Here is a 15,986-nt window from a genome sequence, read left to right as displayed (position 1 = left end):
TCTTTGTTCCAGCTCTGTGAAAAAAGTTGATGGTATTTTGATAGGGATGCACTGAATGTATAGATTGCTCTAGGTAGCATAGACATTTTAACAATATTTGTTCTTCCAATCCATGAGGCATAGAATAATTTTCCATTTCTTTGTGTCTTCTTCAATTTCTTTCATGAGTGTCCTATAGTTTTCTGAGAACAGATCCTTTGCCTCTTTGGTTAGGTTTATTCCTAGGCATGTTATGGTTTTTGGCACAATTATAAGTCAAACTGACTCCTTTATTTCTCTTTCTTCTGTCTCTTTGTTAGTGTATGGAAATACAACTGGTTTCTATGCATTGATTTTATATCTTGCCCCTTGGCTGAATTCCTGTATGACTTCTAGCAATTTTGGGGTGGAGTTTTTTGGGTTTTCCACATAAAATATCAGATCATCTGCAAAGAGTGAGAGATCGACTTCTTTTTTGCTGATTTGGATGAATTTCATTTCATTTTGTTGTCTGATTGTTGAGGCTAGGACTTCTAGTACTATGTTGAACAGCAGTGGTGAGAGTGGACATCCCTACTATGTTCCTGACCTGAGGGAAAACTCTCAGTTTTACCCCTTTGAGAATGATATTCACTGTGGGCTTTTCATATATGGCTTTTATGATATTGAGGTATGTTCCCTCTATCCCTACACTGTAAAGAGTTTTAATCAAGAAAGAATGTTGTACTTTGTCAAATGCTTTTTCTGCATCTATTGAGAGGATCATGTGGTTTTGTCAAAGCTTTTTCTGCATCTGTTGAGAGGATCATGTGGTTCTGTCTTTTTTTTATTAATGAAGTTTATCACATTGATTGATTTGTGGATGTTGAACCAACCTTGCATCCCAGGAATAAATCCCACTTGGTTATGATGAATAATCCTTCTAATGTACTGTTGGATCCTATTGGCTAGTATCTTCATGAGAATTTTGGCATCTGTGTTCATCAGGAATATTGGTCTATAATTCTCCTTTTTTGGTGGGGTCTTTGTTTGGTTTTGGAATCAAGGTAATGCTGGCCTCATAGAAAGAGCTTGGAAGTTTCCCTCCATTTCTATTTTCTGGAACAGCTTCAGAAGAATAAGTATTAGTTCTTCTTTAAATGTTTGGTAGAATTCCCCTGGAAAGCCATCTGGCCCTGGACTTCAGTTTTTTGGGAGATTTTTGATTACTGCTTCTATTTCCTTGCTGGTTATGGGTCTGTTCAGCTTTTCTCTTTCTTCCTGGTTCAGTTTTTTTAGTTTATAGGTCTCTAGGAATGCATCCATTTCATCCAGATTGTCAAATTTGCTGGCGTATAGTTGCTCTTAATATGTTCTTATAATTGTTTGTATTTCTTTGGTGTTGGTTGTGATCTCTCCTTTTTCATTCATGATTTTATTTATTTGGGTCCTTTCTCTTTTCTTTTTGATAAGTCTGGCCAGGGGGTTATCAATGTTATTAATTCTTTCAATGAATAAGCTCCTAGTTTCATTGATTTGTTGTTGTTGTTGTTTTTTGGTTTCTATTTCATTGATTTCTACTCTGATCTTTATTATTTCTCTTCTCCTGCTGGGTTTAGGCTTTCTTTGTTGTTCTTTCTCCAGCTCCTTTAGGTCTAGAGTTAGGTTGTGTATTTGAGAACTTTCTTATTTCTTGAGAAAGGCTTGTATCACTATATATTTTCCTCTCAGGACTGTCTTTGCTGTGTCCCACAGATTTTGAACAGTTGTGTTTTCATTATCATTTGTTTCCATGAATTTTTTCAAGTCTTCTTTAATTTCCTGGTTGACCCATTCGTTCTTTAGTAGGATGTTCTTTTTTTTTTTTTTAAGATTTTATTTATTTACTTGACAAAGATCACAAGTAGGCAGAAAGGCAGAGAGAGGGGGAAGCAGGCTCACTGCTGAGCAGAGAGCCTGATGTGGGGCTCGATCCCAGGACCCTGAGATCATGACCTGAGCCCAAGGCAGAGGCTTAAGCCACTGAGCCACCCAGGTGACCCTAGTAGGATGTTCTTTAGCCTCCATATATTTGGGTTCTTTCCGAATTTCCTCTTGTGATTGAGTTCTAGCTTCAAAGCATTGTGGTCTGAAAACATTCAGGGAATTATCCCAATATTTTGCTACTAGTTGAAACCTAATTTGTTACTAGTTGAGACCCAGGATATGATCTATTCTGGAGAATGTTCCATGTGCACTCAAGAAGAATGTGTATTCTGTTGCTTTAGGACAGAATGCTCTGAATATACCTATTAAGTCCATCTGCGAGTGTGTTATTCAAAGCCTTTATTTCCTTATTGATCTTCTGCTTAGATTCTGTCCATTGTAGTGAGTGGGATGTTAAAGTCCCCACTATTATTGTAGTATTACCAATGTGTTTCTTTAATTTTGTTATTAATTGGTTTATATAATTGGCTGCTCCCAAGTTAGAGCATAAATATTTATAATAGTTAGATCTTCTTATTGGATACACCCTTTAATTATGATATAGTGTCCTTCCTCATCTTTTATTACAGTCTTTGGTTTAAAATCTAATTTGTCTGATATAAGGATTGCCACTCCAGCTTTCTTTTGATGTTCATTGCCTGATAAATGGCTTTCCGCCCCCTCATTTTCAATCAGTTCTGCCCTTGCTGGGCCCCTGCTCTGAGAGCAGTTGCCCAACTGAGCTGTGGTTCATGGTTTATGGTGACCTTGAGCTGAGAGCCCACTCCTGGGATCACTGATGGCAGCCAACTTCCCCACTCAAATGCCTGGGAGCTCTGCCACACTCAGGTACCCCTGGTCTTCCTATGACCCCAGGGAGCCTGAGACCACATTGTCCCACCTAGTGTTCCTCCCCACTTCACCACCTGAGTGCCTCTCAGGCAGGGACACCCCCCACTGGAGCAGACTTCTAAAAGTTCCAATTTTGCACTCTGCTATAATATCACTTTCCGGTATCTGGCTAACAGAGGCTCCCTCCTTCAGCAGTTTAGCTTCTCATATATCACCTCAGATTCACTTCTCCCCACCTCCTACCTTGCAGAAGGTCATAGTTTTTCTATTTGCAGAGTTGCAACTATTCTTTTCTTAGATCTCCGGTTGAGTTTGCAGGTTTTCAGAATAGTTTAATAGCTATCTAACTGAATTCCTGGGACCAGACAAAACTAAAATCTTCTACTCCTCTGCCATCTTGGGCTTCTAGGGAGAGAATCCATTACGCTTTGAAGGAAAAAAAAAAAGATTTGTTTATTTATTTTAGAGAGAGAGAGCACACACAAGCAGGTAGGCAGCAGAGAGGGAGGGAAAGAGAATCCTTAAGAAGACTGCCTGCTGAGCATGGAACCTGACTTGGGGCTTAATCTCATGACCACAAGATCATGACCTGAGCCAAAACCAAGAGTCCAATGCTCAACTGACTGAGCTATCCAGGCACCCTCGTCATTACCCTTTTAAAGTGAACTGGGGGCTGTGTGTGTGTGTGTGTGTGTGTGTTTAAAGAAAACATCCCCTGCAAGCACCTGATCCAGGTTATGACCTCAGAGCAGCACACTAGGGGGCTGGCAGCTGCCCTTGCTCTGTGTACACCAGGTTTCCCCACATCTCTGTTTCCTCACCTGGTACCCTGATACTTCCTTCTTCCTCCTCCATGGGTCTGCTCTGGTGGTTTTCTTCCCTTCTGTTCTCTACCTAAGGCAACACATTAGCCACTTTCTACTCTTCTCGTGGCACTGAGGTTAATGGAACTTATGATTCCTGGCATTGCCTCACAGGAATGATGGACTGATTTGCAAGATATCATCGTATTTTCTGGAAGTGAGGTCCTTTTTTTCTACCTCTAATGTGTGCATTAATCTTTTACTTATCTCTTCAACTCACTGATAAGAAAGGAAGACTTTCTGTTGAATCAGGATTTTTTTAATCATGAATCAAAGGAACTATAGTTATTAAAGAAGTTCTCAGACCACACTACCTTCTAATTTATAGTACCATGCTAAAGACACCTGCATATATATTCAAATGTATGGGCCAGCTACTTGCACTGACACTGGCATTTAGGGGAACCTGAGTCTGACATAATATATCACAGGTAACTGAGACTTCTTCAGTCTTGTCTTTATCCAAAGAACCAGCATTCTGGATACATACAGAATTTGAGGCACTGAAAAAGACTTAACAGGGGAGGCATCTAATTCAATGCACAGAAAAATCGGTCTAACTTTTAGATGTATTATTTCTACCACTCTACTACAACTATGCAAAGAAAAGCTTCAGAGGTGCAGAACTAGATATCACAGAATTAATAGTGATGGTTGCATAACCTTGTGGTAGCACTAAAAATCACTGAATCATACACCTTGAAAGGGTGAGGAACCATGTTGGACATGACCACAACTCTTCTTACAGCCTCCTTCCAACTACACCCAAGTCTGTTCCTATTTTCTCCAAGCTGTCCCCTGAGATAAAGCCTAAAGCCAAGGAAGGGTGTCAGGGACCTAGGAGCAGATCTCCTAACCCTACTTTTTCCTTCCCTTCCCATATTCCCTTGGTTGGTGAAAGGGCTTTGATTTGCTTCCTCTTCTGGTGAAGACTGCCTCTCCATTTTGTTCTGAGTCTCTCTAACATGGCCTTTAACTTGCCCCTTTCCTGAAATTCAGAGTGGTAGAGAGAATAGAACACCTTTCTCCCATTAAGGAAGCAATTAAAAATAGCTCTTACAAACCCCCAATGGTTATGTCTCTTGCTCACATCTTTCTTCCTTCTCCTTCCAGGGAAAAATAAACATTCACCATGAAATCTGAAAGAATTAATATTTTGGTTCATTGTTCTTGCCCTTTTTCCCCCTCAATATTTTTTTCTAAAATTCCCTAATAATAAATATAACAAATTACAACTCCACTAATGAGGATGGCTGGATATTAAATTTTAATTACCTGTTAACAACTTGCAAACCATCTTTTGAGGCATAGCCACAATTTGTAATGTGTATAATAAAGGAAAGCATAAAGCTAAAGAAATGACCGTGATGGGAGAAACTTCATGGAGGTATAAAATAGTGGTTTTCCACCCTGGCTAAAATCCTTGGTAAGGACAGTATGTTCAATCATGAATTTCTATATATTCCACACAAAGAAAGGGACACGACATGAGATCATGCATACAAAAGCACTTTGTGCAATAGAGATGAAAGACACTTAAATGTAAGTACTCATTATTAAGTAATCTACACTCCGCATTATCAGACAACCCTGAGAGGACTAAAGTGTAGTGACTGAGGGCAGCATCTGGCAGTAACTGTCTGAATTCTGGTCCTGGCTCCAGGTTTTGTCAGCTGTGTGCCCAAGTGCATGGGATTAAAAACTCACCCACATTTTCCACATTCTAAAGTAGAGGTAACAATAGAATGGTTTTGAGGGTTAGATCAAATAATATGTGTAAAATATTCTGAACAGGACCCAGCCCATGATGAGTGCTATGAAGTGTTAGGGATTATTCATTTGTGTGCAGTCTGTTCATGATGCCACCATCAAATCCCCTCCTTTATTAATTACCAAGATCCCAACTGAGTGTCAATAATGAGTCATATAATCATCTTCTCGGGAGACAATGCCTATCTATGGAACTTGACAAAATGTTAAATTCCTTTGTTAAATTAAATGGAAGACTGTAGGCAACAACGTTCTGAGCAAAAGCAGTAACTTGATTCATAAGACATGCTGAAATCTCTTTTAAAGTCACAATAATCAAAATGGCATACTATTACTAAATCAACCACAACTCAGAAATAGAGATTTCAATAGATATTGAACAGAAAATCACAAAGGGGGAAATGAAACTTATTCAAAAATGTTGAAAAATATTTGAAAAGTGGTTAGCTATTTGGAAAGCAAAACTATATTCTTAATCAAATCTATGTTCCAGATGTTAAGGTGGTAATGTAAAATATTTAAAACTTTAATAAACCAGGAGAGATTACAAATATTCATCTGATCTTTCTCAAAGAGGCCTGAATCACTGTAAATTACTTTATGCAATAGGCTTATCAATTTTCTAAAACTCCTTTCCAACTTATATTTTACATTTAAATCCCTCCTTTGTTATCTCTATATATCATGCTTATCTGTTTTCTTCTTTAATTAACTGGGCCCCTCTTTATCCTGTCTAAACCTACTTTTAGTATCATAGATTTATTGTCTGTATTGATTTTTTTTGTCATGCCATCATTTAACAAACTACTTTTAAGGAAAGATTAAGGTATTGAATATGAATTACTCTGCACTCTGTTTCTGAACTGTATTTTCAACCTAGTAGTTAATGAGTTATAATGAGCAAGTTGTCTCAAGTAAACGAGGATCCGAATGTTTCCTTCTTTAATGCTGATTCCCACATAGGATCTGTGAAAAGAACACTCCACTCAATTTTTCCCAATTGCCTGGTGGGCAGTATGGCTGTCAGATATGAAGAAGTAAGTCTCCAGTCTTATCAGTTGGCAGGCTGAGAAGGATGAGCAGGTGAAGGTTAATCGTAGCTTCTCATGAGGTCGGTTTCATTGTTGGCAATACAATAACTTTGCAAATATGTGAAATTTAATACTTAGGTATAGGGATGGGCTTGCTCAGAACTTATAGAACTGCAGGAAAAAAATCATACATATCTATCAGAAAGAAAGCAATCTTAGAGAATTATGAGGATCACCCAGAACTCCACGCCACTATTAAATTCCATGTCTTCAAGATTTCAAGTATTGAAACGTAGTGCAGTTACCTCCTGCAATACACATACTGTGTGTAAGCTGTTTGTCTACTGTCCAAGTGGAAGGGACTTTTCCTCGAAGTTAAGAGAATCTGAGATCTGTTCTCCATGCCCTGGGAAGGGGTAGAGATAGGATCCCAGTCCTGGAGCATCTAGGCTGCCAAATCAGGGACTCCCAGGGAACAAGAAAGAACGAGACACAGATGCAGGCTCATTGAAAAGGGGCGGCAGATGCATCCCACATGAGCTTTCTTTCTGTTTAGAGATCTCAGGTATCAGGCTTCACCTTAAGCCTCTTGTCAGGTCTTTGGCAGTAACTAAGGAAACATAATCCCTGAGACACCTTCCTAGAAGGAACTATCAAAGGTGTTCTTAAGGACAACAAAGGAATGTCCATTATTCCACAAAATGGGTCTGACCCAATATGATATTTTTCATGGTCTGAAGCTACCTGGGGCTAGGCTATTAATAACAAAATAATACCGTTTTCTTTTTTCTCCAATGCAAAGGTTTTGTTGTGTTTGTTTGTTTTTTTTTCCCAAACCTTAACATCTCTGCAATGAAGACACATTTCACTTGTGTCAAAAGAAACTCATCAGCCGCTGTTATGGCAGGTGCCTCTCAGCCTCCAACTGCACAGGGAAATCATCTGGAGAGCTTTAGAAATAGTGATACCAGGCTACTCAGTTAATTGGCTTGGGATCTGACCTGAGAACGTGGGATTTTTTTTTTTAATTGCCCACATGGGAGTGCCTGGGTGGCTTAGTAGGTTAAGGCCTTTGCCTTCGGCTCAGGTCATGATCTCGGGGTCCTGGGATCGAGCCCCGAGTTAGACTCTCTGCTCAGCGGGGAGGCTGCTCTCCTCTCTCTCTCTCTGACTGCTTGTGATCTCTGTCAAATAAATAAATAAACTCTTAAAAAAAAATAAATTGCCCACATGATTCTCATGGCCAGAGGAAGAGAATGTGAGGATGGCACACACTCAGAGTTTGCACAGCTGGTGCATTTGAGAAATTAATAAGACGTGGGACTGGATCAATTCATTGGTCTGTTACTTCTGGGAAGTCATTTGAACCGGTAGGTGGTAAATTTATTTATTTATTTTTATATTTTTAAATTTTATTTCTAGTACAGTTAGCCTGCAGTGTTACATCAGTTTCAGACAGATGGAGAACTTAAATTCACATCACAGTGATCAGTTTACAGGTCTTTTAGAAAATTCCACTAGAATGCAATATAGAAAAAAAATGTACAAAATTAATAAACGTACACTATATGCGGTGACTGAAAACGGTAAAAATCGCCAAAATTTTGAGAACAGATTACAAGATTTTCAATTGTTAGGAGCAATTGATGCATTAAAAACTATCACTCAGATGTCCAAATCTGTCAAAAGCTTCCAGCTACTTCCCAGAAAAGCTCTTTACTTATAATTCAGTTAGCAGCAGCAGCAACACAATGTAGTCAAAAGGGAAATGCAAACAAACAAACAAAACCCCACATAACCCACAATATTCTCTGACATGTGTTTAAATGAGCATCACAAAGATGATACCAAGGTCCAGATCATCACCAGCGGTTACCATTAACGTTACTCGTAGCTGCCAATGGCCATATTCTACAGGCGTTTCCATCCCCAGGTGTGACTATCATTCTGAAAAAGAAAACAGCATGTATTTGGAGAAAAATGTATGATATTGTAACTTAGGTTTTTTAGAGTTGTGTCATTTAATGTTGTATTTGGTTTTGATTTTCTTCAAAAGAGCTAATATGAAGTCCATGGTTCATTTTACAATCTCTGACAAAGGCTTCCTAAAATTGATAAATACTCTAATAATATTGATAGTCATATATTGAACCTCGTTGTTTTCCATGCAATGTACAAAACTCTTACTTAATCTTCATCTTACTTACACACTTTTATTATTAGCATTTTAGAAATGATAAAACTAAAGCATAGAGAGCTTAAGTAACTTGCCTAAGGTCACACAGCAGGTAAGTGGTAGAGCAAAGATTTGAATGCAGCCTAACTCCAGAGCCCACACTCTTCATTAACCTCTTGATTATAGGACACCGTGATCCCTCCACATACCGCGTGCAGCATACTTACTCACGCAATACATATTCACTGAGCACCGATTAAGTGCTAAATATGGGGAAACACTAGAGATACCAGTGAACAAAATAGAGAAGGTCTCCACCTCCTTAGACCTGATATTCTAATCGGGAAATGCAAATAATAAATAATTAGATAAATGAAACTCAGCATAATTGAAAATACTAACCAGAAATGGAATGGGCTAATGAGATAGAAAGTTCTGGTGTGTCAGTAATTGCCTCTTTGAGAAGGTGGCATTTGGGCAGCAGAGCCATGAGTGATGGCAGAGGGCCTTGAGGTGGGAGCAAGCTCCGTGTGTTTGGGGAGCTAGACAGTGATGCCCTGCAGCTGACATGTGGTGAGAGGGAGAGAGCAGTGCCAGGTGAGGTCTGGATGTGGGCGGGGCCACACTGGGGAGTCTTCCACAGGGGGGACACCAGGGAGGAGTCTGGTTTCAAAAAAAAAAAAAAAAAGGAATTTGACTCTGGGTGACATAAAGGCACAGAGAGAAGTTACTAGAATGATAGCTCAGAAAGATGAGGACCAGAACAGCTGTGCGTATCAAGGAGCAGGAACTGATGAGCAATTGGCCTTCTCTGGGCCACACAAAGCCTGCTCAAATGCTCCTAGTCTTTCCCAACTTTTTCTCTCTGCTCAAGATTTGATCCCAAAAAGACGGATGTGATTTTTGCTTGGGTTTTCTGTCTGACTCCTAGCTGATAGAGGGCAGGACATCGTGACATAGAACCCAAACCACAGCATCCAACCCAAGGGCTGTTTTTAGAAAAGTGGGGATGGGTGCTGGCAGCCAAATGAGCAAAGGAAAGTGACAGTTATATCAATGCAGTGATTTGAGTGAATGAGGGCTGTTTAAGTCTGTGACTTTCATTACTGGGATGTGTGGGGTTTTTTTGTTTGTTTGTTTGTTTGTTTTTACAAAAGCAAGTATTTTGGAAATAACAGGAAGCAAGGAGGCTCCATTTCGATCTCTGAAGAGAATACACAGTGAAGGGGGATATTCTCTTCAGTATTGACCTTATGTCTCAGAATGCTAGGTGCTCACAAATGATGGAGCCTGAAAAACGACAGAGCTTCCACAGCTCAGTTGAAACTGGGGCCAGAGCCAACTTTACCTAATACGTCTTTTCTAAGAAATGAACACAAGATATCACTGTCTCTAAGCTACTCAAAACTGAACAAGGAATTTTCTTCTCACAGTTTAAACATCAACATAGCTGATTAAAAAAAAATTTTTTTTTAAGATCCAAGGAGTGAATACATACCTTTGTCAACACTGCAGGAGCACAAGAAGTGCAGGAAAAAAAGTGCGCCCAAGCGGGCACGTCCCATCGAAGGTGAGGATTTCTAGGGCTGAGAGCAGCACACCCAAAGAAGAACCAAGTCACATGGAGGAAGAGACCCTCAGATTCTTCTTGAACCTGAAGGAAGCAAATTTGTCTTAGGAGGACCGACCCCTGTTCCGAAGCAGTTAATGGAAAAAGAGAAAGTGAAGCAACTTGAAAGAGACCAAGTCAGCAGAAGAACGGGACATTGGATGTGATGGTGACAAGCCTAGATGTGCCTTCTGCTAACCAGCTGGTGGTGAAACTATAAGTGGGTGATCTATGCCGAGGGCCTCGGGGCTCAGGAGAGGTCATCTGACATCCGGTAGCGCCTCAAATACCCAGAATATCAACAACTCAGCTCAGAGAAGAACTGCATTATTAAATTACAAAATTTACCATCTTTTCCTCCTTTATCCCAAACGGGAAGCACGCAAGCTAAGTAGGGAGGAAGATGATAATTTAGGACCAAAGACCCTATCTCTAAGTGGCCACCATAATAATCTAGATCCAGTGTAAATACAGAGAATGTAAGGAATGGTGCTGCCCAGTGCTCCCAAAATAGAATATTCCAGGCATTGGGAATATGCGCAGACAGTCTCTAACTTTGATATCAGGGGCCCAGGTTTACAATACAGGCGTCTTGGTTATGCACAGGAAAGCAGCAGCAATTCTAACAACCCTTGGACTCCAAACACGCCAACCGCACCCCTTCTGCAAGCCCCCACCAGGCACTCAGAGCTGTAGGCTGTGACAAACATCGAGGGAGCTGCCGCTCTGTCAGATTTGCAGAAAGCACAGCCAGAGGTGCTGGTGCATCTAGGAAGACCAGACATAATAGTACTGACCTGCCCATGGGAGCCCGGAAAGTGGTACATTGTTTGCACCTTTGTGAAGTTTTGAAAAATGAAGGTGCAAGCACTTCATCGTCATTTCTAAACACTAACTCCTTGTATAGACTGATAAGACTTTTTTCTATTTCATGTGCCTCTTTAACTGAAGGGAATTAATGCAGTACAGGTACTGATTAGAAAACACTAATTTCAGTATATACTATTCAGCATTCCCGTTCTCACAGGATCTATTTAAAATGAGAACTGTGGGCACCTGGGTGGCTCAGTGGGTTAAGCATCTGACTCTTGATATGGCCTCAGGTCAAGATCATAGGGTTCTGGGATCGAGTCCCGTGTTAGGCTCTGTGCTGAGCATGGAGCCTGCCCAGGATTCTCTCTCTCTCTTTCTCCCTCCCTCTGCCCCTCCCTCTACTTGTGTTCTCTCTCCTCACCACCTCAAAAAAATAAAATAAAATTAGAGTTGAGTGAGCGACATGCTGGTTGATTTTTATCAGTATTCTGGACTTAACACATATCATTCATGCCTAAGTCGTGGTTAGCACTTTAGACATTTTAGAAAGCCTCTTGATAAAGTGCATTGCTAACAGATAACTCTAGGTTTTGAAAGTCATGTTTATAGATTCACTATTTATGGTATATGGCCTCCAGCATGTAACATGAGGAATTCTTTATGTCATTAATTGTAGGCTTTTTGACTGAGCCAAAACATACATAAAGGAAGTAGAAGTACCACACCACCTTAAATTCCAATCAGTTCCTTTGTCTTCTGAGTCACTAGAAAGAGTCCTATGTTCATGAATATGGTTTGTTCTTGGTATATTGAAAGGCAAGAAGGAGACAAGATTTTCTGTTTACTTATCTCATAATATTATTTGAAGGGATGCCCAGATATCTTTTTTTAATAATATTTTATTTATGTATTTGACAGAGAGAGATCATAAGTAGGCAGAGAGGCAGGCAGAGAGAGAGGAGGAAGCAGCTCCCCGATGAGCAGAGAGCCCCATGTGGGGCTCGATCCCAGGACCCTGAGCCCAGATATCTTAATCAGAATTACACTACACTTGGGATGCCTGGGTGGCTCAGTCATTGAGCATCTGCCTTCAGCTCAGATCATGATCCCAGGGTCCTGGGATCAAATCCCACATTGGGTTCTCTGCTCTCCCTCTCCCTCTGCCTGCTATGCACTCGCTGTGTGCACTCACTCTCTCTCTTGCTCTCTCTCTCTCTGTCAAATAAATAAATAAAATCTTAAAAAAAAAAAAAGAAAGAAAGAAAAGAAAAAAATTACTCTATACTCAAGAATCAGTCTCGGGTTACTTTACCCAAAAATATTTGGAATCTGAACTGCAAACTCTTGAAAGTTTCTCTCCTGGAGATTACTAACAATAACATTGTTTTTTTTTTTCTTTTTTTTTAAGATTTTTTTTTTTTTTTTTGACAGAGAGATCACAAGCAGGCAGAGAGGCAGGCAGAGAGAGAGGAGGAAGCAGGCTCCCCGAGCGAGCAGAGAGCCCGATGCTGGGCTCTATCCCAGGACTCCGAGATCATGACCTGAGCCGAAGGCAGCGGCTTAACCCACTGAGCCACCCAGGCGCCCCCAATAACATTGTTTTATGGATGCATTTATGCCATCAGGTTGCCACTTGCCTTCAGTTTAGTTTTTTCCTTTGGTGTTTGGGATGTCTTATTTTGTTGATTAATGTCTTTTTCAATTTAAGATGTTTGAGCACGCAACATCATAAAAACTGTGTATGAAAGACCTACAGTTAATATCTTCAATGGGGAAAAACTGAGAGCTTTTTCTCCATGGTCAAGAACAAGACAGGCATGTCAACTCTCACCATTATTGTTTAACATAGTACTGGATGTTAAGCCTCAGCAATCAGGCAACAAAAAGAAATAAAAGGCATCCAAATCAGCAAGGAAGAAGTCAAATTTTCAGTATTTGCGGATGACATGATATTCTATGTAGAAAACTCAAAAGACTCCACCAAAAAATTGTTAGAAATAATACATGAGTTCAACAAAGTCATAAGATATAAAATCAATGTACAGAAATATGTTGTATTTCCATACACCAATAATGAAGCAATCAAAAAAAAATCAAGGAATCAATCCCATTTGCAATTGCACTAAAACCCAAAAGATGCTAGGAATAAACCCAACCAAAGAGGTAAAAGATCTGTACTCTGAAAAATATAGAATATTTATGAAAGAAATGGAAGAGGACACAAAGAAATGGAAAGATGTTCCACGCTCATGGATTGGAAGAACATTGTTAAAATGTCTATACTACCCAAAGCAATCTACACATTTAATGCAATCCTTATCAAAATGCCACCAGCATTTTCACAGAGCTAGAACAAACAATCCTAAAATTTGTATGGAACCACAAAAGACCCTGAATAGCTAAAGCAATCCTGAAAAAGAAAAGCAGAACTGAAGGTATCACAATTCTGGACTTCCAATTATACTACAAAGCTGTAATCATCACAACATTATGGTACTCACACAAAAACAGACACATTGCAGGGCACCTGGGTGGCTCAGTGGATTAAAGCCTCTGCCTTTGGCTCGGGTCATGATCCCAGGTTCCTGGGATCAAGCCCCACATCGGGCTCTCTGCTCCACAGGGAGCCTGCTTCCTCCTCTCTCTCTCTGCCTGCCTCTCTGCCTACTTGTGATCTCTGTCTGTCAGGTAAATAAATAAAATCTTTTAAAAAAATAAAACCAGACACATTGCTCAATGGAATAGAATAGAAAACAGAAATGGACCCACAGCTATATGGCTAATTAATCTTCAACAAAGCAGGAAAGAATATCCAATGGAAGAAAGACTGTCTCTTCAACAAATGGTGTTGGGAAAATTGGATAGCAATATACAGAAGAATAAAACTGGGCCACTTTCTATCAACATACACAAAAATGGATAAAAGGCCTAAATGTGAGATAGGAAACCATCAAAATTCTAAAGGAGAACACAGGCAGTAACCTCTTGGACACTAGCCATAGCAACTTCCTACAAGATATGTCTCCAGTGGCAAGGGAAAGAAAAGCAAAAGTGAACTATTGGGACTTCATCAAGATAAAAAGTTTCTGTGCAGTGGGGGAAACCATCAATGAAACTAAAAGGCAGCCTTCGGAATGGGAGATGTTTACAAGTGACATATCTGCTGAAGTGTTAGTATCCAAAATCTATAAAGAACTTATCAAACTCAACACCCAAAACCCAAATAATCCAGTTAAGAAATGAGCAGAACACATGAGTAGATATTTTCCAAAGAAGATATACAAATGGCTAATAGATACATGAAAGATGCTCTACGTCACTCAGCGTCAGGGAAATACAAATCTAAACCACCACGAGATACCACCACACACCTGTCAGAATGTCTAAAATGTCTAAAATTAACATTAAATAAACAACACAAGAAACAACAGATGTGGATGAAGATGAAGGGAAGGGAGAGCCCTCTTACACTGTTGGTGGGAATGCAAAGTGATGCAACCACTCTGGAAAACTGTATGGGGTTTCCTCGAAAAGTTGAAAATGGAACTACCCTATGGCCCACAAACTGCACTATTGGGTATTTACCAAAAGGATACAAAAATACAGATTCAGAGGGATGTATGCATCCCAATGTTTATAGCAGTATTATCAACAATAGCCAAAATAAGGAAAGAGCCCAAATTTCCATTGACTGATGCATGGATAAAGAAGATCTGGCATTTATATACATGGAAATATTGCTCAGACATTAAAAAGAATGAAATTTTGCCATTCACAATGGCACGGATGAAGCTAAAGTGTATTATGCTACGCAAAATTAGTCAGTCGAGAAAGGCATATACTATATGATTGCATTCATATGTGGAATTTAAGAAACAAAAAAAGATGAACATATGGGAAGCGGAAAAAAGAGAGGGAAGCAAACCATAAGAGACTCTTTTTTAAAGATTTATTTATTATTTTAGAAAGAGAGCACATGCACGGGGGTAAGGGGCCGAGGGAGAAGGAGAGAGAGAATCTTGAGCAGACTGCTGAGCATGGAGCCCCATGCAGGGGCTCAGTCTCACGACTCTGAGATGATGACCTGAGCCAAAATCAAGATTTGGACGCTTAACCAACTGAGCCACCCATGTGCCCCAAGAGACTCTTAACTATAGAGAACAAACTGAAGGTTGCTGAAGGGGAGATGGGTGGGGGTTGGGCTAAATGGTTGATGGGCATTAGGGAGGACACTGGGTGTTATATGTAAGTGATGAATCACTAAATTCTACTCCTTTTTAAAAAAAAAAGATTTTATTTATTTATTTGACACAGAGAGAGAGAGAGAGATCACAAGCAGGCAGAGAGGCAGGCAGAGAGAGAGGCGGAAGCAGGCTCCCCACTCAGCAGAGAACCCAATGCAGAGCTCGATCCCAGAACCCTGAGATCATGGCCTGAGCCGAAGGCAGAGGCTTAACCCACTGAGCCATCCAGGCACCCCTAAATTCTACTCCTGAAACCAATATTACACTGTATGTGAAGTAACTAGAATTTAAATAAAATGTAAAAACAAAACAAAACGTTTGAGTTCGTATACAGTTTTGAAACTGGATTATGTGATCATTGTTGTTTAGTTTGTATTTTGGTTCAATTGTTTTGAAGGCTCATTTGGAATTTGCTGTTATTCTATAACAAAGTTGCCCTTGTCCGGTATTTATTTATATGCTGTTTACTTTTCAAGTTGATAAAAACAATCACTCAATATGAAAAAAATTTTTTTTTAAATCATTCTTCAGGTTTTGCTGATCTGAAAATCTGAAACTCTGTGTCAACATGGACTCTTAAAACATGGAGTCATAAAAACCGGGTTCCCTACCTATATGAACCACATTCGATATGAGCTTAGAGAAGGTAATTAACCTCAATAAGACTTTGTTTGTCATAAACTGGAAATAATAGTACCTACGTGA

The 15,986-nt window shown here is 39.8% G+C and overlaps 1 pseudogene; it reads left to right on the top strand.

Annotated features, from left to right (window-relative positions):
• The first annotated feature begins 6,437 nt into the window (after positions 1-6,437).
• On the top strand, positions 6,438-11,183 carry LOC125104519 (fibroblast growth factor receptor substrate 2-like; annotated as a pseudogene).
• The last annotated feature ends 4,803 nt before the right edge of the window (positions 11,184-15,986 follow it).

The sequence above is a fragment of the Lutra lutra genome, chromosome 7 (assembly GCF_902655055.1).
Source record: "Lutra lutra chromosome 7, mLutLut1.2, whole genome shotgun sequence".
NCBI classification, from domain to species: domain Eukaryota; kingdom Metazoa; phylum Chordata; class Mammalia; order Carnivora; family Mustelidae; genus Lutra; species Lutra lutra.
The sequence above is the reverse complement of the archived record's forward strand: the minus strand, read 5'-3'. Positions and strand labels throughout refer to the sequence as shown.